At 44.2% G+C, this 20,859-nt stretch overlaps 1 protein-coding gene across 2 annotated transcripts in view; it reads left to right on the plus strand.

Moving 5' to 3' along the window:
* Nucleotides 1-20,859, plus strand: part of LOC111875550 (Krueppel-like factor 12) — a 494,889-nt gene that overhangs the window by 139,823 nt on the left and 334,207 nt on the right. The window lies entirely within an intron of this gene.

Genomic DNA, 20,859 nt, shown 5'->3' on the forward strand with positions numbered 1-20,859 from the left:
GTACCTGAAGTTGGGTTTTCAAATTTTATGTTGTGTATATATTGGTTGAGGCACTATGCTACAAACCGGGAGGTCGCGGGATCGAATCCCGATGAGGATTTTTTCAATTTACCTATGGCAGCATGGCCCTGGGGTCGACTCAGCCTCTAACAGAAATGAGTACCAGGAATGTTCCTGGGGGGTAAAGGGCGGTCGGCGCGTAAGGCTGGCAACCTCACCACCAGCTGTGAGCCGATAGTCTGGAAAATGTGGGAGTCTCAATCTCTCACAACCGTATGGGCCTCCATGGCCTGATACAGGATAGCTTTACTTTTACATACTTTATATATACAGTTCCTCATGGTGGCGTTATTACTATGCTGTAGCGGATATTCTAATTTTTATCTTTTTAATGTCAAATTTTAACTGCAAGTTTCAACTGTGAGTAAACTACATTTAAATTAAAGTGTTTTTAGCATAAAAAATCATATAAACACAAAATGAAATCATATTAATTAATAATCCAATTCAGGAACTAATACCAGTATTCTTCTACGCCTGAAGATGACCCAAAAAAAGGGTCGACACACGTGGTGTTGCCACCAACAGCTAATAAACCAAACATTGACACAGTAGTGCCTATTTCACATAGAGATCTGAAGAGAAGTTGCGTTGGTTTTGATTGAGATTGATGCATTACTGGTCTGCCTGTACATGTTGTCATTCTGATGTTCATAATGTTCCCAGGGTGTGAAGCGAGAACTGTCGTTAGGAAGGCGATGCCCGTCTGTCATGCTGGCTGTTAAACCACGTGTCTGCTCGTTGCAGTTGAGAAATACAAATTATTTCTGTAAAGTCGTATACAAGGTTGTAAACTGAAACACCTTAAATTAGAGTTCTTGTGTTGGTGACCATGAAAAATACTGTCTTGTGGAATGTGACGCCGCATAGTTGGTAGATCGGTACCAACGTATCGGAGGAACCTCCTGTCCACGAAGCCACACGACAGCCACATTCCAGAAAACAGTAATCTGTAACGCATTAAAACACAGCGGAAACTGCTGTATACCAGATTCTGCATTTTTCTCACACTGTGTATTTATGTATTTCATATTCTCAGAATAAGGGACCGCGGTAGCGCAGTTGGTTGAGGCCCTGTGATACAAGCATGAAGGTTCCGGGTTCGATTCCCGATGAGATGATCGGATTTTTCAGTTGACCTAATCCATCCGTATTATGGCCTGGGGTTGACTCAGCTTCTACCAGAAATGAGTACCAGGAATCTTCCTGGTTGTAAAGGGCCTCAGGCTAGTAAGCTGACCTCACAATCATCTGTGAGCCAATTGTCTATGTGAGACCTTCAACATCTCACAACTCTATGCGCCTCCACGGGCTGTTACTGGGATAGCTTTGCCTTTTTAATATCAGAATAAACGTTTTTTGTCACAGTTGCCGCGCGATATAATACACGAGATGTCTTTGCCCTCTCAGACATTGGAATCATGGGTTCGAATCCCACCGTCCAAGGTATCATGTCAGTTGTCTGTAAGATTCAAGTTTCAGAGTTAGTTCTGAATGGGTACAGGCCAGACAGCACATTCGTCATGGTAAGATAAGGAGAAAGCATTCTCTCAGAAGGTTCCCGGGATTTGCCCCCTCGTTCTCCTGATAAGAGCAGAGCGAATTCTGAAGAATCAGTGGCTGGAAGTTAGGTAGCAAACTACACGGCGTCCCATCCCGGAGAACAGCAATTCCTTAAAACTCGTTAGTCCAGTTCTGTTGCGTTATACATTGGTGCTTTACAGTCCCAAGTTTCATAAACGGTAATTAATATCAGGTGTAATTAGACATTCTGTTCGTATTCTTACTGTACAGCCCGAAAAGGCCTTACGAGGAAATAATTTGCGGCCGTGTATCCGTCTCAAGTTCAACAGTGTTCAAGGGATTAGATATAATTTTATGCAGCTCTACTTTCCGTGTTGTAAGTTTCACGCTGCTTCGAGTTGGTGCAATGGAACGGGTAACATTCTTCATGGTAGTTTCTAACGCGAGGAAGAATAATACATTATTGAAAGGTTATATCGTATCATTCCCTCTGTTTGCTAGTTCAACCTCAAACCACTTTCTAATGTAAAACTTCCCTGTAACAGACCGTGGAGGCCCATAGGGTTGTGAGACATCAAGGCTCCCACATTTTTTACACAATCGGCTCACAGATGGCGGTGGGGTTGTCAGCCAGGAAGATTCCTGGTACTCATTTCTGTTAGAGGCCAAGTCGATCCCAGGGCTATAGTAATTCGCTATTTTGTAATGCTAGGCACCTATCATTACTGTCAACTTTATGTAAGGGCATAAGCATTACTTTTTGAAGGTCGTTAAATATGTATTTCATACAAAATTGAAACCGTCTAAGGAGGTCGATTCTTGCATAACTTTTTTTTTAATTTACAAAATTCTATTTAAGAACAGAGAATACCTTTGGACTCTTTGAGCATGTTAAGATTACAGAAAGTGGTCCTAAATAACTGAAAGGTTGGTATCAGCATTTCGGAGGATTCCGCTGCCTCCGTGTTTATGGTAGATCACGACAGTGGAATTTTACATTGTCACGTGAATGAGTGACCATAGATGGGGTTTTGGAATGGTAATTGGATTTATTTAACACTTACAGATCGTAACAACTAGTAACTATAGCTCTCTCGCTTATTCACACACTCTACAGTTCACTACAGCATGCAATAAGTCTTCTCAGTCTACAGTATCTTCACCGGTCGTCGCCTGGTAACGGCTTTCAACGCCGTAGCTTCCTCAGCTTTCGTGTTGACGTCCTTACCGGCTGACGACTGTCTCACAACTAACTCATACTCTTCTAACTGCGTCTCAAGACTCTTAGACTCTCGTAATCACACCTGTTCCTCGTTATATAGCTTCGTTATGGACAGCAAGGAAAACACCTCTCTCAACAGTTCTATTGTTTCGTCACGTAGCTATCGCACGTAGAGAAGACAGCTTGCCAGTTACTCCATTGTTGCGTGTTATGAATCTGTTGCGGCCATTACCTAGCAACGGGTCAGCGTACCACATTATTATGGTATGGGTTCTGGCACTATGTAATGTCGTGGGTGGCTACCAACTTTTCGAAGGAATATATTGCTTCCATCTTCAGGGCACAAGTGAATATGGAGGCAGTGTGTTACGGCGAAACGTGGCTACGCTTCTACCTACCTATGTATGTACGACACTTCTCGGACTATGGTACATGGTTCATAACCCAGAAGACCGAAGTATGTATGTGAATGACGGTGGTGATGATGATGATGATGATGATGATGATGACGACGACAACGATGACTGGCTATCCTTCCTTTCTGATCTCTGATTGGATTCGACATGAATGGCTATTATGCATGTGTTTTTGTTCAGTAAATAACCTCGTTTCTCCTTTTGGTGTTAGTGTGACGAAACCGTGGTTGTGGCGGCTCTGGTGAATACTTGTTGGTCGTACTTGAAGCGGCCGTGGGCTACGCTCATTCGTGCGCGATTCCTTGAAGGAATAACGAAAAATTCCGACCTACATACCGAGCCTGGAGAATATCATACAAAATTAATACAGTTTACTAAGCTTGATGGTTGGCCGCGCCATACCTCAAGCGGTTAGTCGCTGGCTTCCCACCGCGGCGGCCCGAGTTCGATCCCGGGTCTGGTCAAGTGGGATTTGTGATGGACAAAGTGGCGCTGGGGCGGGTTTTCTCCGAGTACTTCGGTTTTCCCTGCCAGTCTTCATTCCACCAAATTCTCCATCATCATAATCACTCGGGGCAGGTACAATAGGCCAATCAGTGGTCGCCGTACCGAGTGGACCCAGCTGGACTCCCCCCCCCCAAGCGAATTAATAAAAAAAGGTTGATGGTTCTTAGAAGTTCTTTGGCAGTAGTTGATCCATTATAATTACAACATTTTGGACAATGTGCGTTGTGTGGTGTATACTTTAACGACATTTTGGGGTGTAGATTTTTTAGAACCTAATCACTAATACTGAAATTGAAATATTTCGTAACAAGCTTACTTTTTTCCGGCGATGAGTTGTTAGCCTCACGCCCAACCCCCAAGCTGGAGGACCACCCCTTGTCGGCTGTCCGCGACTGCTTATTCAATATTGAATATTCACAGCTTCCCTCCAAAACTGGGGGCCGTCTCCTCCATCCACAACCTGAGGACGCGCCATGCCGTGGTGACAAGGGACCCACATAATGTGGAACCACCACGATTATCAATAATAATAATTGTAACTCGGCCTGTGAGTTAGGAGGGCTTGCACACCAGGCTGTTTGAGATTCCATACTTGTATTCATGTAGTTCAAAAGGACGAGAAGCGAAACTCGGCCATAATTGGAACACGAGACAGACATACCGCACCTTAGCTGCTTATGATGATGTGGTGAAACTTATTCCCTTGGCACTCACTACTCTTAAGATGGACATTAATCTACAGTCTACGGATGATGGGAATGATGTTAGATGATTATGCAGCATTGGTGGAATGATAATTGGTAGGGGAAAACAGAAGTACTCTGAGAAAACCCGGCTGCTTTGGCTAACCTGCTGTCTCCCCTTCATGTGCAGCAGGAGTACGAGTAATACAACAGTTGTGTAAAAACTTTTTGCACGACTGGCCGAAGAAAGTCACAGGACTGAACTGTTTCAAATTCCAGACCAGTCTTGTTAAGTGTGTTCAGTAATACTGGCCTGCAGGCAAATTAGTATAGAGAGCAAGTCGGTAGGGAGTTTGTTGGTGCTAACGACTATAATAGGTGTTGTAATGATAGTTTTTACAGTGATTATGGCAGATAGATAGTTTTCTGTGATGACTTTGTATTAGGCGCGACAAGCCAAGGTGCTGTGAATTGGTTCAGGATTAATGAGACGCGATCACAGTTACTTAACTCGGTCTGTCACGTGATAAAGTCACGTGTCTTTTTGTGTTTGACAACGATGTATAATCTGGATAGGATATTTACCATGATTAGGATATGTGTGAACATGGAGAAGATGTTGAAAGCTATGATCGTGATATATTTTAAGGCAATAATCTCAGCGTTCTTGCATTACAGTGACCTCAGGGTCTGAGGTGTGTTCTATTTTCTGCCGCTCGGAAAATGAGATCATGTGTTCGAATCTCGTTGGTCTCGTGAATGTATTTGATCGTTTCTTCTGTATTTGTGTTTTTGTCTCGCGACCGACCGATGATCCGTTCAAGAAGTCTTACCAAAAGTCTAAAGGTTCGGACACACAGAGCGCTACGCTATGTTCGCTACGTACGCTACGTACGCTACGTGCGCTGTGTACACTCTGCGACACAGCGTATGGAAGTCTGTGTGGCCAATCACACTGACAATAAAGGGAGAAATTTTTCTCTTCGTATAGCGAACATAGCCGAACATAGCGTACGTAGCGCTCTGTGTGGCCGGACCTTAAAAGTGAGATTTCGAAACCCGGGAAACCGAGGCCTCGGGCCTTGCTTCGACAGAAGCGGAAGGAGTGGCAACATTACCCACAGGCACTGCGGAAGAACACTTGTGCCAAGGTAGTCTCCCTCTGCACCAAAATTACGTAGCGTCCGATGAGAACCGGAACAGTGAAATGGGAGAGGATGGGATGCGACGATCGCCGCCATTTTGAAGCTGACAGTATGCCGCTAATAATCCCATCCATTACACTGAACCAGATTTGATCTCCGTAGTGTAGGGCAGTAATGGTCAGTAACCGGCGGCCCGCTGGTCCTTTTGTGTTAACCCGCAATGAAGAAAAAATGTACAAGGTAACAGGCCGTGGAGGTCCGTAGGGTTCTGAGACGTCGAGGCTCCAGCATTTTCTACACAGTCTGCTCACAGATGGAGGTGAGGTTGTCAAGCCTTACGCGCAGGCCCTTTACCCCCAGGAACATTCCTGGTACTAATTTTAGTTAGAGGCTGAGTCGAAACCAGGGCCATAGGACGGCTGGAAGGGTTAGGTCAATTGAGAAATCTAGTGAACTCATCGGTAATCGAATCCGCGACCTTGCTGGCTTGTAGCGTAGTGCTTCAAGTTACTACGCTACCTCATAGAGACAGAAACAAGTACCAAGAGAGAAAGTTTGCCAACCTTTGGCTTACTTTATCCGTGAACTAAAATCCACTAAGCTTTTTGTGACTGGAATGAAGAGGGAAGCTTTGTTTATGATATGTTTCTGTTTATTTTTTTATCAGGTATCGGTGCCCTCCGCGTTGTGAAGATGCAAGATGCATCGCCCTTTCGTCGTGGTGTTCGTTTATTACACGCACAAGCGTGCGAATATTGTGGAACCACTACATGTACACGTATAAATCTAACAAGTAGAACAAGTAATTACACAGTCGTAACCGACTTCCATTGCAAATATAGACCTACGAGTATAACATATCGAAAATTACTTTGAATTAGGATTATAGATCAGTTCTAAAACGAGTTGTGACGTTGGTGTATTATGCACAGGATTCCTGAATTTCTGGACTTGTCCATCGTCTGGTATTCAAAAAGAGATTGTTTTTAGAATATTAAAGGATGGATAGAGCCCAGAATTTAGTGATTCCCGATGGGATTTTAGGTTTTAAAGAAATCAGTATATAAAAACATGTATGAAAGTTTATAATACAGGTAAATTACTATTTTTAAATTTGCATACAACAGGAATGTGATACAATATTTAATTACGGGCAAAAATGAAATCACCCGATATTTTTATTGTAGACTGCGAATAGCAAATTGTTATAGAGATCCGTGTTTGAAGATGAAGATTATGGACAGACAAACATTTCCTTTAAGCGCTAATTTCATACACTTTATGCAAAGGACGTCGGGGTTGATGTGAATCAAAAAAACTTTGTTGTCCACTTCGAAGTCGCCTTGATCACCATAGTTAGCACTTCGCTTCTTACGAACAAGGTAACAGTACATCCCTACTTCTTAGCCGTAGACTGTGGCACATCGGTCGTACGTTTTTCCTTGCAGATAATAATTTTGGTATCACGAAAAAAGAATTGATAAGTGCATGTAAAATTGTAAAGTCATTGTGCTTAAATAGGTTCACACTTTAAAGGAGACGTAAGGGGTGGGGGTGCACACATAACTCCACCTTAATCTGTGTACTAGAGAGAGATGGGTGATGAGCTCCACGCCCTAGCCGTATGGGGGAATATCCCTTTTATGGTCCCCGTTAGACTGGAGGCTAGTTGGACCTCAGCGGGCTCCGACATTGTGGAAAGGGAAAGTCTTTTGCGTCTGCCGAGAATCAAACCCAGATTCCGCCGTCGCTCAGCCCCTAGACTAGTCACTATACTGGCTGAACTCTGCTGGCTCCAATTTTATGTTTCCCTGAAAATATTCGGGCGGAACCAAGTAATCAGTTCTTCTAAACAATAGCAGCATGGGAAGGCTAATCAGAATCGTTGTATAGACCGAAACGGTGACGACGCAAGGTCCTGATTTCATGTTCCGAAACAGGCCTTGGAATGAGGCAGAGGCAACGAAGGAAGACGACAATAAAAAAAAAGAATAATAGAGGAGAATACAAATTAGTGAATCGTTTGACCTTGTTAAGCTGCTTCATTCGTAAAACACTGCAATTTTGAGTTCAGCCTACCCTCAACAAAAGAGATCGCGACTCCAGTTAGAAATTTATCGGAACTGAAATCGAGGACCTGAGATTGGCATTGAAAATTCATTTATTCGTGGACCTTGAGAGAACAGTCGTTGGCTGGACCTTGGAAATAATTATCATAGAACATTCAAATTGAGGGCTTCAACTTAAAGAGGCTCACATCCTGTATTGTCTAGGCCGGTGCCAAAGAAGTGTTGTGGATAGGTTTTGTGTTAAGAACTTATTTGTGGAGTGGATTTATTTCGTAATAAAATTTTCCATTCACTGTACAGTGTAGAAATGTCCAGTTACTGAAGTAGAAGTTTGTATTCTGCTTGCATCGTGTCAGAAGGCGTGGGAAGTTGTTGTAGACTCTGTAGTAGACACAGGCGAGTTGTCAACTTCACGCTCTGGCCATTTCACTCCCCCTACCCCCTTCACCGCCCGCAGAAATAGCTTCTATCCAGTGGATAGGGTGCATGGATATTTGAGACGATCTGAACGTGGTGAAGTGGATAATCCAAGAACCCTGCTCGGATTTCAACACCGCTGATTACAGTTCCGAGGTTCTCGAATGTCACTGAATGCCAAACTTAGGGACATTTAATAAGCGCGTGCTTAATGCAAGGTTTTTTTATGCTAGTGGGGTGGGACTAAGTCCCTTGTACTGCGGCCACTTCTGGCTTATAGTACCAGCTCCAGATAGGTGAGGGTGATTGTGGAGCAGTTGGTGGATGAAGATTGGCAAGGGAAACCGAAGTACTCGGAGAAAACCTGCCCCAGCGCCACTTTGACCGCCACAAATCTCACTTGACCAGAACCGGGATCGAACCCGGGCCGCCGCGGTGGGAAGCCAACGACTAACCGCTTGAGCTATGGCGCGGCCCAAATGCAAGGTAACGCATCGGTTTGATTCTCGGCCGAGAGATCGATTATAGTGACTAAAAAGCATTTGTCTTTATCAGTCGATTAGAAGCAGTGCTTAAGTACGTTTCTGAATATGTCGAGTTTTGAGTTTGTCACATCAGTTCAGCCAAAACAAAACCGGCGCGTCTGTGTCGTAAGATAAAACCTGAGAAATTTAATGACGCTCAGATTGAAGATATTTAAAACCCATACACGTTCTAAACCAGCAACCCACAAATGCGACCATCATGAATAAGAAAACTTCGTGGTTTTAGTCCACAAACGAACTGTACCGACCGAGCGACCACCGCTTGTCGGCGAAGTTAGTGCCAACTTTAGCGGATAGGGGGTGTTGCGTGGTCAGAGCAACGAATCCCCACGGACTGGACATTTTGTCTGAGAACACCAAAAAAGAATACCCAAAGTCAGTCATAGAACTCTTACGGCTAGAAGAAAAAAGATTTCTGCCAGGCGTCTGTTACTTCGTAAACAGCATTCCTATATTTATATAAAATAGATATATAAGAAAAGGAAAAGAAGTAATTACACTGATTATTAACAGTACACTCTCAGATTTAAGATAGATAATAAAATATTTATAGGAATGTGCTACAAAAGGCCGGATGGGCATTGAATTGGCCTTCTTTGTATTTACAATTTTTTTCTACAATAAAAAAATCCCCACGGACGTTAAATTCGTTTTCTAGAACGGAACCGCTATTTTCTCGAAATACATAGCTCCTCAGTTATCCTCACCAGGCTGAGTGGACCCGGTTCCAGACCCACTACTTCTCAGAAAAGCTGGTAGCGCCGTGAATCGAACCCGGACCTCTAGAACAGTAGCCAGGAACTCTGACTACTAGACTACAGACGCGGTGACCATCATGAATAATATGAGAAAATCAAAATTATCGGCGCCAAGTTTTGGGGCCATGGACAATCCGAATGAGAATCGCCCCCCTCTGCGTGCATATTGGGCAGCCTTAGCGTTCAGTATGGCGAGGTTGTAGAATGAGGGCCTCGAGAAATGGGTTGCATTTGTGGAGTAAATGTGGGAAGTAGCTACAAGGCACGGAAAATTAATCTGTGTGAAACTTGATGTGACCATTCATCCCTCACCCCACTTTGCTGAGGCTGACGAGGTGTCAGAGTTTGCATCTTAGTGCGCATGTACAAATACGAGCTATTCATCAGACTGGAGATTCACCACTGTCACTTCACTGCCATTGCACATTGTCATGGTTGCATTTCGTGGGGCCTGCTGTAGCGTAGTTGGTTGAGGCTCTATGCTACAAATCGGAGAGTGGTTGAATCGATTCCCGATAAGGTCATTGGAATTTTCAGTTGACCTAGTCCTTCCAGCCGCACTATGGCCCTGGGGTCGACTCATCATCAAATAGAAATGAGTACCAGGATTCTTCCTGCCAGTAAAAGGCGGACGGCACGTAACGCTGATAACCTACCGCCATCTGTGAACCGATTGTGTAGAAATTGTGGGAGCATCGACGTCTCACAACCCTACGGGCCTCCACGGCCTGTTACAAGGACAGCTTTACCTTTTTATGGTTGTACTACGTATCCCCACATTGCACTCGAGAATGCATTTTAATGTTAACTTCACATGACGCCTTGGGGGCTCGTTGGTTGAGGCACTATGCTACAAGCCGGAAGGTCGCGGGCTCAAGTCACGATGAGGTCATTGAATTTTTTTCAATTGACCTAATCCTTCCAGCCGAACTATGACCCTGGGGTCGCCTCAGCCTCTAACAGAAATTAGTACCAGGAATTAATTAAATAATTTCCCTGGGGAGTAAAGCGCGGCCGGCGCGTAAGGCTGACAACCTTACCGCCATCTTTGGGCCGATTGTCTAGATAATATGGGACCGTCAACGTCTCACAACCCTATGGGCCTTCACGGCCTGTTACAGGGATAGCATTACTTTTTTTTTTTTACTTTTTCACATGACGCCATGGCCGTCGTATCAGGTTACCTACAATTGATTTTTATCAGTTTCTTCTCTATCCCTTACGTGTCATGTAACAACGTTGCCAGAACAAGGATGAAACCCCAAACATAATGATATAAGACGCGATAATGTGCTGTTGGCCAGAGAAACCTCTATTAAATACTGAAACAGTAATACGTTAACGTTGCTAATTATGAAGTATCGCATGATGTGAGTTTCCATAGCCCCTAGTTTAAGATTACTGCGTTGTCAGATTATTGGTTACTCTTAAATGCCCCCACTTGCATGGATCGGTTATAACTATAGCCTTATAAATGGTACCTCGAACAAGGAAGATTTTCTGGCATACCTACGAGTATTTACAACTTTTCACAGGCTTTAAAACGCCAGTATGCATTGAAATCCCCGTTGCCTCTCCCTTCCTAGTCGCAGTTTTGCCCTCGTGGGTGACAGTTCGGTAGGAGAATCCGCAAATGGCAGTTAGTATGCTGATTAGCTGTGATGATAAACTCACACAAAAGTATGATCGTAATCAGAATCCAATCACTCGCTCCTTTAGAGACACGTGACCTGTGGGTAAGGCTTCAGACGTTTCAATAATTGCACTTGCTTGTTTTCAAATGCAGCTGGACTTGCAACAAACACTTATGCAACTGAAGGAACAAACAGCCTTCCCGCAGTCGGTATATTCGGTCTCAAGCTCTAACCTTTGAACTGCATAACACAGGCCAGATAAGATATATGCACTGCTGATCTGTCTGTCAGATTGTTCGAGGAAAGCTCGTCTTTATTTAAAGAAAGGGACTTGTACCTTGCGAAGAAAATGAGCAAAATCCATTTATAATATCAGAGTTAACTTACGGGCAAAGTCAATATCGGACAGATCTGATCTCTTCATTGTTCCACTTAAAAGACCCCTTGACCCAACTTCGGTGCCATCCCACGTGTGGACTGCCTGAGGTTTGAACCTGAGCCGAAAAAAGAGGTACTTTCGTACCTTCACAGTCATAACTCCTGTGCATCTCGCACATGATCCTCCTTTGTCCTGATTCCTGTTTTTATTATTAATCATCTTTGGTTGTACGCCGTGCAGAGCACAGCGTCGTGGAGGAGACAGTGTTTGAGGATTGAAATACTGTCTGACAGAATTTCCAGGAAACTGCGTTTGCTGCTGAAGGGGAGAATAGCCCCAGAAGGAACTTCTTACTATATCTTTCAGAAACCGGTGTCTTATTGCACTTTCCTAGATATTGTACAGTAATTTATCCATTGTATGGGTGTGAAACTTGGTGTCTGACGTTAAGGGAGGAACATAGACTGAGAGTGTTTGAGAACAGGGTGTTGAGGAGAATATTTGGACCGAAGAGAGATGAAGTGACGGGAGGTTGGAGAAAACTGCATAATGAGGAGCTTCATAACTTGTACTCTTCTCCAAGTATAATTAGAATGATCAAGTCAAGGAGAATGAGGTGGGCAAGGTATGTAGCACGAATTGGGAGAAAAGGAATGCGTATAGGATGTTGGTGGGAAAGTCAGAAGGAAAAAGACCACTGGGAAGACCAAGGCATAGGTGGGTGGACAATATTAAAATGGATCTTAGAGAGATAGGATGGGATGGTATGGATTGGATTGATCTGGCTCAGTATAGGGACCAGTGGAGGGCTCTTGCGAACACGGTAATGAACCTTCGGATTCTTGAGTAGCTGCAGATTTGGTTTCTCCTCAAGAAGGGCTCAGCTCCGTAAGTAAGTAATTTATCAATTATTTTGTGTTTTAGTGAACCCCATTCTCTTACCTTGAAGAAAGCATATCAGTTGCAAGTATTTTAAGCCTAATAGGCCTATCAGGAAAACATTTGAGAAGTGGGAAGCCGGCGACTAACCTCCTGAGCTATGACACGGCCCGTTCTAACCCTTGTACAAAATAGCAGAGAAATAAAACAACGGATGAAATGTTTCTGGGGAAACCTGATACGTGCTTCTTTAGCATAAGCTGCATGTTTCCAGTGAACGTATTCTCATTGTACGGTTAGTTCTAGATTCTCTTATCCCGTGGCAGCATCGCCGGCGTCTACTCCAGGCTACACCTGACGCTCTGACATCTGAAGATGACTTACATTCATCTCGGTACTGATTCTCACGCCCCCTGAGCCCCTTGCTGGGGAGGCCGCTTCGTTGTAGCCTTCACAAGGTCAGTGGGCTCGACGGAGAAAGGAGGTCTCGTTGCTCCAACTACTAGCCTTACCCGTAATTAGGTAGCCAGTGGAGTCAGCCGCTGCCTAATCGCTGGCCCGGTTCCCTCCTCTGGTATAGTCTGAGTTGCACCTTCGAATTCTGTAAACATGGATGATAGCATCGTGTCGATATGAATACAAGTGCTCCTAGCCCTCATAAATTCCGAGCAACTCGCCCGAATAGATCTCACTAGATCATAGCATGTTAACTATGTCCTTGGAGGCTATTCACCCTGTAACTTATTTTTAATTTCCCTAATGTCAGCGAGTTGGGATAGCGCAGTCGGTATAACGACTGGTTACGGGCTGGACGACCCGAGATGTCGGAGTTCGAGTCCCGGTAGGGTCAAGAATTTTCTCTTCTGCACGTCGTCCACACCGTCTCTGGGGCCCAGCCTCCTATCCTACCTCCCCGGAGAAAAAGCGGCCGGGGCGTGACGCTGATCGTCTAAAATTGTGCACCTGTTTCTTTGTGATATTTCTTTCGTCGTATGACGAAATCTGTCCAATGAGTTGGACTTTTTCAATTTACCTAATCATTCCAGCTGTACTATGGCCCTGGGGTCGACTCAGCCTCTAGCAGTAATGAGTGCCATGAATTTTCATGGGAGGTAAAGAGCGGCGGCGCGTAAGGCCAGCCTTACCGCCATCTGTGAGCTGATTGCTTAGAGAACTTGTGGGAGCTTCGTCGTCTCACAACCCTATGGGCCTTCACGGCCTGTTACAGGGATAGCTTTACCTTTTTTTTTTTTAATATGGCGACCTATATTTCTATCGCCCTTCATGTCTTGTTGATCTGGTGTCTTATGCTTAGGAAGTTCTACCTTTACGTTCTGCAACTGTAAGGCTAATTGGAAATGCGAAAACATATTCATAGTTTTTCATACTGGGTTGGAAATTATATTGCGTATAATCGCAAACAGAACAGAAACCACCGTTAACACTGTTAACAGCTACAGTATATTTTTGCTTATTACTCGAAATCTTCATTGACCTTAAATCAGATTATGCTGTTAGTTTCACACACACACACACACACACACACACAGACACATCAGAAGATTAATTCAAGTCGTGATGCGCTCGCCTCTCATGCCGATGTGTAAAGGACATTGTACTTGAATGATTGTCATTCGACGCTTTATCAACTGTGGCGGTTGTCATCGGCTTCAAAGCGACGTGAGAAAGTGGTCTTGTAGGGAGACATGTTTCTGGGTGCTGTCCCAGAATCGGCGTGGAAAGTCTGAGAAAAAGCACGAAAACATGTAAAAATTGCCACCGGTTCTACCGAGGCCCCAATCGTGCTCATCCAGCTTGCAAGCCACGCGTGTTTGTGGCGTTCCAACCTACTGCTTTGTGTGAAGATGGGAAAAGTATCGTGGAAATAAGTGAACAAGAAATTTACTGTATCCTGGGATGTTAGGCCATGTAGTGTGGTGGATGTAAGCATCTGATAAACAGCTACCAGATAACACGGTGTCACATCTCAAACTACAGTAGGTGCAATCTTGATAATCAGGTCCGTGTGAACATTGAAATCTCAGATTATACAACAGGTTTTATGTCAAATTTTATTCATAAATAATTCACGAGGTGAGGAGGCACATGCTAGGCAATAGTTACACTTCGAAAACGTTAGTCTGAGTTTGTTTAAAACAAAAAAGAATGCGGCCATTTGTGAACGTACGTGTAAAACGTGTGCGAATGGCCATAGCGACATTGTGATTAGGCAGTATTGTAACTCTCATGCAGCTTAATTGAGAATCGTGCGTATACATTTCGCTATGCTCCGTGTGAAACATTACAAGTGCTGTCTCATCCTTAAGGTGCTCTGATTTTCCGAAACGTCAGTTCCGATGAGGTCATTTGATTTTTCAATTTACCTAATCCTTCCATCCGAACTGTGGTCCTGGGATCGACCCAGCCTCTAATAGAAATGAGCACCAGGAATATTTCTGGGGGCAAAGGGCGGCTGGCGCGTACGGCCAAATTCCTTTCTTGCCATTATTCTGCAACTGCCAATTCAGAAGACTCGACTTAGTTCATTTCCTCTGCTCCCAAGTTCATATCCTGGCAGGTTGTTATCTAAGCTCGACTTGACTCGGCTGCTCAACTGAATTCTTCTTTATAAGTACTTTGGACGCACTGCGCAAGAAGACACTCAGTCTATTGTTGGGAAGGCGTGTTTACATCGCAGTTGCATAACATGGAAGTTACTCGATTGTTGCTTACGCATTCGTTGCCGCGGGAATGCTTTTACCTAGTCGTTACTTAGCAATGAACGTCTATTATGACTTCACTATTCCGGCTCTCGGGCGTTATGTCACATTTATTTTCAAGTCTCTTTCTATTTAGGTGTTGCCAATTCCGAGAATGAAATTTATGGGACAGATATCGAATTATTGAACATTAACAGATGTTTATGGTACTCATAGTTACCACTGCCCTATAAGAGTTAACGACTCGATTGAATTTGTTATTTGCGACTATCGACATGGGAGCCTGCAGTACACACCCAAGCCTTGAAGAAAACTGCCGCTCTAAGCGGGCCACATGTTCTGTTTTTATGATGGTATTGCTCGCTTTATGAAACGCTCACTCTACTCTGTGCATTCCTATCCTAGTTTTGTCTATCTGTCTATGGCTGTACAGTCCTTTTGTTGGACCTTGGTCCCTTTCTCAGTTTCATAATCCTATACACATGCGATAGGACTCCTTGGACGGGGATCAGCCCTTCTCAAGGCCGCTAGATACACACAGAACAACACAAACACAATAAAACACAGACATCCATACCTTGAGTGGGATTCGAACCCACGGTCCTAGCGTTCGAGCGAGCGAAGACCATTTCATGCCTTAGACCGCCCCGCCACTCTGATCGGCCCTAGTTATTTCTAACCTTTTGGTATACTTCTGAGGGAAGTGAACCCCCAGGAAAAATTGGGGCGGAAAGTTCGTTATATTCAGTAGAATTGAACCGTTACAGGTAAAGTAAAAATTTTGTGTGCTCCAGCTTGCAGTGCATATAATGTGTGTTTGTTTGTATTCCAAAGCGTTCTTTGCAATTTTTATTTCATTGGCTTTCTCCGCGTATAGCATCACTGCAAAATTATTTGTACAACAGATATCGCACAGCATAAAGCCTGGAGAGATTCCGTTTGTTGTTCACCACAGACTTTTCGAAAATTGTTACAAGTAAATGTTAAAGACGCCATAATATGTTAAAAACACCGGATCTCGTCCGATCACCGAAGTTAAGCAACACTGGCCGTGGTTAGAATTTTGATGGTTACCGCTTACGAACAACACCGCATGCTGCTGGCATGTCTTTGCCTGTCGCAGTGGCCGCGTAGTCTAAGGCATTAACTCTCTTCGCTCGCTTGAACACTAGGATCGTGGGTTCGAATCCAACTCGAGCATGATACTTCTGTGCGTTTATTCAGTGTTTGTGTTGTTCTGTGAAGGTAGAGGCCTTGCGACGGGCTGATAACCTCGTCCAAGCAGTCCTACCGACTGTGTATAGGATCAAGAAACTGAAAAAGCGGCCAAGATCAAACAAAGGGCTGTAGAGCCATAGTAGTAATCAAACATTATGTACCTTAATCGATATTGTTGCATTTCATGGAAAGAATTTAATGGATATGTGTGTGTTTTTTTTTTTCAGAACTTCGATGAAGTTTTATTTGTCTTATATGTAAAGTAGCAGTTGGACCTACATTGGGCCAATGCCTTTTGCTGAGGAGTCCAGATACCAAATTTCATTTAAATCCCTCAAGTCTGGGAAGTTAAATATTCGAACACAGGGACAGACGTTGAAGTTTGAATTTATTGTATGTATTATGAATAGAGGAGGCCGAAGAGCGCACAGCACGAATCATGCAAGGAATCTACCAGCTGTTGACAGGAAGCAGAAAACAAATATAATGTTATCTCACTAGTTCTGGTCGGATATTCGATTACATTATTAATACATTGTATTAGCTGGCTAATTCCGGTCTAGAAACCCGAAATTAACGACCGTGGGGATTCGTTGCTCTGACCACGCGACACCCTCTATTCGCTAAAGTTGGGACTAACTTCGCCGACAAGCGGCGGTCACTCGGTCGGTATAGTTCGCTTGCGGACTAAAACCACAGTGTTTTTCTGTTAGCTGGCTAACTAACTCCATAGAGCTAAGCCCTTCGTGAGAAGTCGCCAGTCGCACATCCCAGCATTTTATGGAACCCGAAGGTTCATTACCGTGTTCACAAGAGCCCTCCACTGGTCCCTCTCCTGAACCAGATTAATCTAGTCCATACCACTGCATCCTGTGTCTCTAAGATTAGTTTTAGTATTATCCGACCACCTACGTCTGGATCTTCATAGTTGTCTCTTTCCTTCTGGTTATGCCACCATAATTTTGTGTGCACGTCTCCCATGCGTGCTACATGCCCTACCCATCTCACCCTCCTTGACTTGATCATTCTAATTACACGTTTCGAAGAGTACAAGCTATGAAACTCCTCATTGTGCAGTTTTCTCGAACCTCCTGTCTCTTTATCCCTCTGTATCAGCTGCTACTACTGAAATTTGTCGGTGAAGTGTATCAGGTAACTGAAAGTGATGGATCTTGAGACGTTTTAGAGGTTGCGGTTGTGGCCAGTTTTGAGGTAAATCTTCCAGTCCGACATTTTCGTCAGGAGTGTGAGGAAAGTTGAGAAAAGTTTCTGTTCGGGACTTGATCTGACGGAATGAAAGTCGCCTCATTACGATTGTATTCACTGGCACGGTATGTTCGCGCAGTACAAAGAAACAGTTGGGCGTGTTATTGCTGTAGGAACGATTTTACATAGGGAAACTCCCGCTGTATACGTTTCACAGAGTATAGACATGTTTGCACGGTTAATGCGAATACAATGGCTTTGGCAGACATAACAAATCAGTGGATAATTCTTAATTTTCCGTCTTTTACTACTTTCATATAACGACTAAGTTGCTGTGAGTCACTATCCAACTTATTCTTTGGCCTCTACGTTGCAGAGTATCAGAAATGGCTATAAATTGAACTGTGCGCATTTATGGTCACTGGGGTTAGGTGTTGGAGGGTGGTGGGGGGGGAGAAGCTGCTCTGTAAAAGGTAGACAAGTGAAAGTCAAATACCGTGTTTTGAGTGTCTAATCTGAATTTACACAGGGCGCACGCATTGTCGTAAAATCTCAATTTATTATCACTTTTACCCACACAGGTTGCATTTAAGTGTCTGAAGGTATAACTCTCTGTTACAAGGGAGAAGACCTCACTCAACTCATGGGCAGGGGTGTGTAAAGTACTCCATAAAACAAATTCGATGGGATTGCTAGCAATTGCTAGTTTTAAGTAAGTGTAAGCAGTGGCACGACCACCTCTGTGGTCTAGAGTTCAGAGTTCCTGGCTACAGATCCAGAGGTCCAGGTCTGATTCCCGGCGCTACAAGATTTTGTTAGAAGTAGTGGGTCTGGAATGGGGTCCACTCAGCCTGGTGAGGATAATTGATGAGCTATTTCAAGGAAATAGCGGCTCCGGTCTAGAAAGCCGAGATTAACGGCCGTGGGGATCCGTTGCGCAGACCACGTGACACCCTCTATCCGCAAAAGTTGGCACTAACTTCGCCGACACTCGGCGGTCGCTCGGTCGGTATAGTTCGTTGCGACTACTGGCCACGGAGTTTGCTGTTTGTAAGCAGTGTCACAGAAATGTATTCTTTCTCTTTTTTCCTTCTACCACATGGATAATGTCTTCTGACCTACACGAACCCCGGATGTTTATTTATTTATTTATGGCTTAACGACGCTGACTACAGGCTTAGATTATATAATATCAAATGCTACGAGGTTTAGTTAGTAAGGAATTGGAAAGGATGTGAAGATAATAGGTCGTGGCCTAATTTGAGGCACTGTGTTGGTAACTGCCTGGAGGGAGTGACGAAAGCAACGAACAATCTCAGTGAGGGTAGTCAGGTCTTCGGGCCAAGATTAAAACGCGGTACCTCCCACATACGAAGCCGAAGAGCTGCTCACTTGACCCCGTCGTTCATGATATGATTGTTGTTGCAGCTCGCGTAGTGAAATTCTGATTGTAGCGTCAGATTATTAAAGTCGTGAAGTCATTCAGTTTCAATGACCACATTCTTACGGTGGTGCGACTGCTGTATGCGACCGGATAAAATTCAAAGTTGATCACACTTCATGGAATCCGGTATAAAATTAGTTATATATAGACCTCCGTCTGACTTTAAATTGGTCTAACGTTCTGTAAATCCTCAATAGAAAGATGAATAAAAACTGCGTTTAAGAATCTCAGTAAAATTGGCTGTGTATGAGGCAGTAAAAGGTTAAGGTGAAATGGAGTCAACTTTCGTCATGACCAAAGTAACGGTCAGTTTCAAGCGGCCTCCGTAGTCTAGAGGTAACGTTCCCACCTCATGACTCGTAGTACGCGGGTTCAAATACCCGGCGGAGGTCGTCGAATTTTTAAGGGCGGAAAAATTCAGGGAACAAGTCCTCCGGGAGGGACTTTAAGCTGTGTGTCCCGTGTCGTAACTTTACGGCACGTAAAAGAACCTCATATCCCCAAAGGGGATCACTGAGCCAAATTCCAGGACGTTTCCCGCCCAACAATAGTCTCTAAGGCCTCTGATAGATGGGGGAAGCATTATAGACACCGCTAAGCAAGTGGCCGAACTCGCTTGCTCGGCGGGACTGATGGTACGCACCATTTATCGGTAGGGTAAAGAGACTGGTAGAATATCATAGAGGGAAGCACAATAGATCAAACTGGTCGCGGTGCATGGGGAAACCCACCTTCTCTAAAATAACTAACTAATAACTAACGGTCAGTTTCACGCCCCGACTACTTTCCCTGCAGAGAAAAGAACACCAGGTAACCATTGGATAGGACACTGGGTGGGTACCACGAACAGTCTGGACGTGATAGCGTAGAGGAGCATTCATTATTGTTCTACGAACCTAATTCTAGTTCTTTAGTTGAATTTTTCTGCGTTGCTGAAGCTGAGAGAGTATATGAGAGCATTATGGATAATTATGGCCCCGTATTCTGTATTCCTGCGCCCTCAGTGGGCTGGAATAGCCATTGAAAAAGACAGTCTGTATTCCTGCGGCCTATGGATCGCTTACTGAAACATTGCCCACTGACCACACTCCTTTGGGACGTGAACGAGCAGACCACGCCTCGCTAGCCGGAAGATTTTTTTCTTTCAGTGGCTCTTCCCGCCCATTCAGGGTTCTGGCCTTTTATTCAGTTCCGTAATCATTTCTTCATAGACGATAGGACTCCTTGGACAAGTGATATCCGTCGCAAGGCTTCTACTTAAACACAGGACAACACAAACACAGAATAAACGCACACACACAAACATCCATGCCTTGAGTGCAATTCGATCCCAGCATCCGAGCGAGTGAAGACAGTTCATACCTCAGACCGCGCGGCTACTGTGACCAGCACCAGGAAGGTGTTACCAAGACATAAGTACCTTTACATTATGGTGAGTTTTATGTTTCGTGTGCTCTGTATATGCAGAAATGAAAAAGGAATTACGGGAAGAACTCGTGAGACCCAGCTCCAACTGTAGATGTTATCTGTCGTACAAATGTTTTGTTTCAGTGTTACGTTTGGATGATGTAACAGCACAGTTTACATGACTGGTTAGTGTCCCGGTCTCGTGCGAACGTCCTCATAAGACCGAATCTTTATGGTTTCCATCCTGTTCTGTATTTGATAAACGAGTAAATGTGTTCGGCAACATGACTTAAATATTGTCACGTGTCCGGGGTTCCGGATTGGATAATTGGATTTACTGGCACTTCGATTACAATCACAACCAATTGTAACAGCTCACAATCAGTGTCCACTCCTTACGGGACCACGTGTGTCTTCTCTTCCACCGTGACTGACCTGGTTCTGATTTACGAATCGGCCACTTCTTCAGCTTCCGTTGTCCGCTGGTTAACACTCCACAGCTGAACACTCAACTTCTCTTACGAACCCTCTTTTATAACTCGGGGCAAAGCGCCTGCAACAGTTGGCCCGTTTCTGCATCTATCTGTTGCAGCGGGAACATGCTTACCCAACCGTTGTCCAACAAT

This window comes from Cryptotermes secundus, unplaced genomic scaffold (genome assembly GCF_002891405.2).
Source record: "Cryptotermes secundus unplaced genomic scaffold, Csec_1.0 scaffold468, whole genome shotgun sequence".
NCBI classification, from domain to species: domain Eukaryota; kingdom Metazoa; phylum Arthropoda; class Insecta; order Blattodea; family Kalotermitidae; genus Cryptotermes; species Cryptotermes secundus.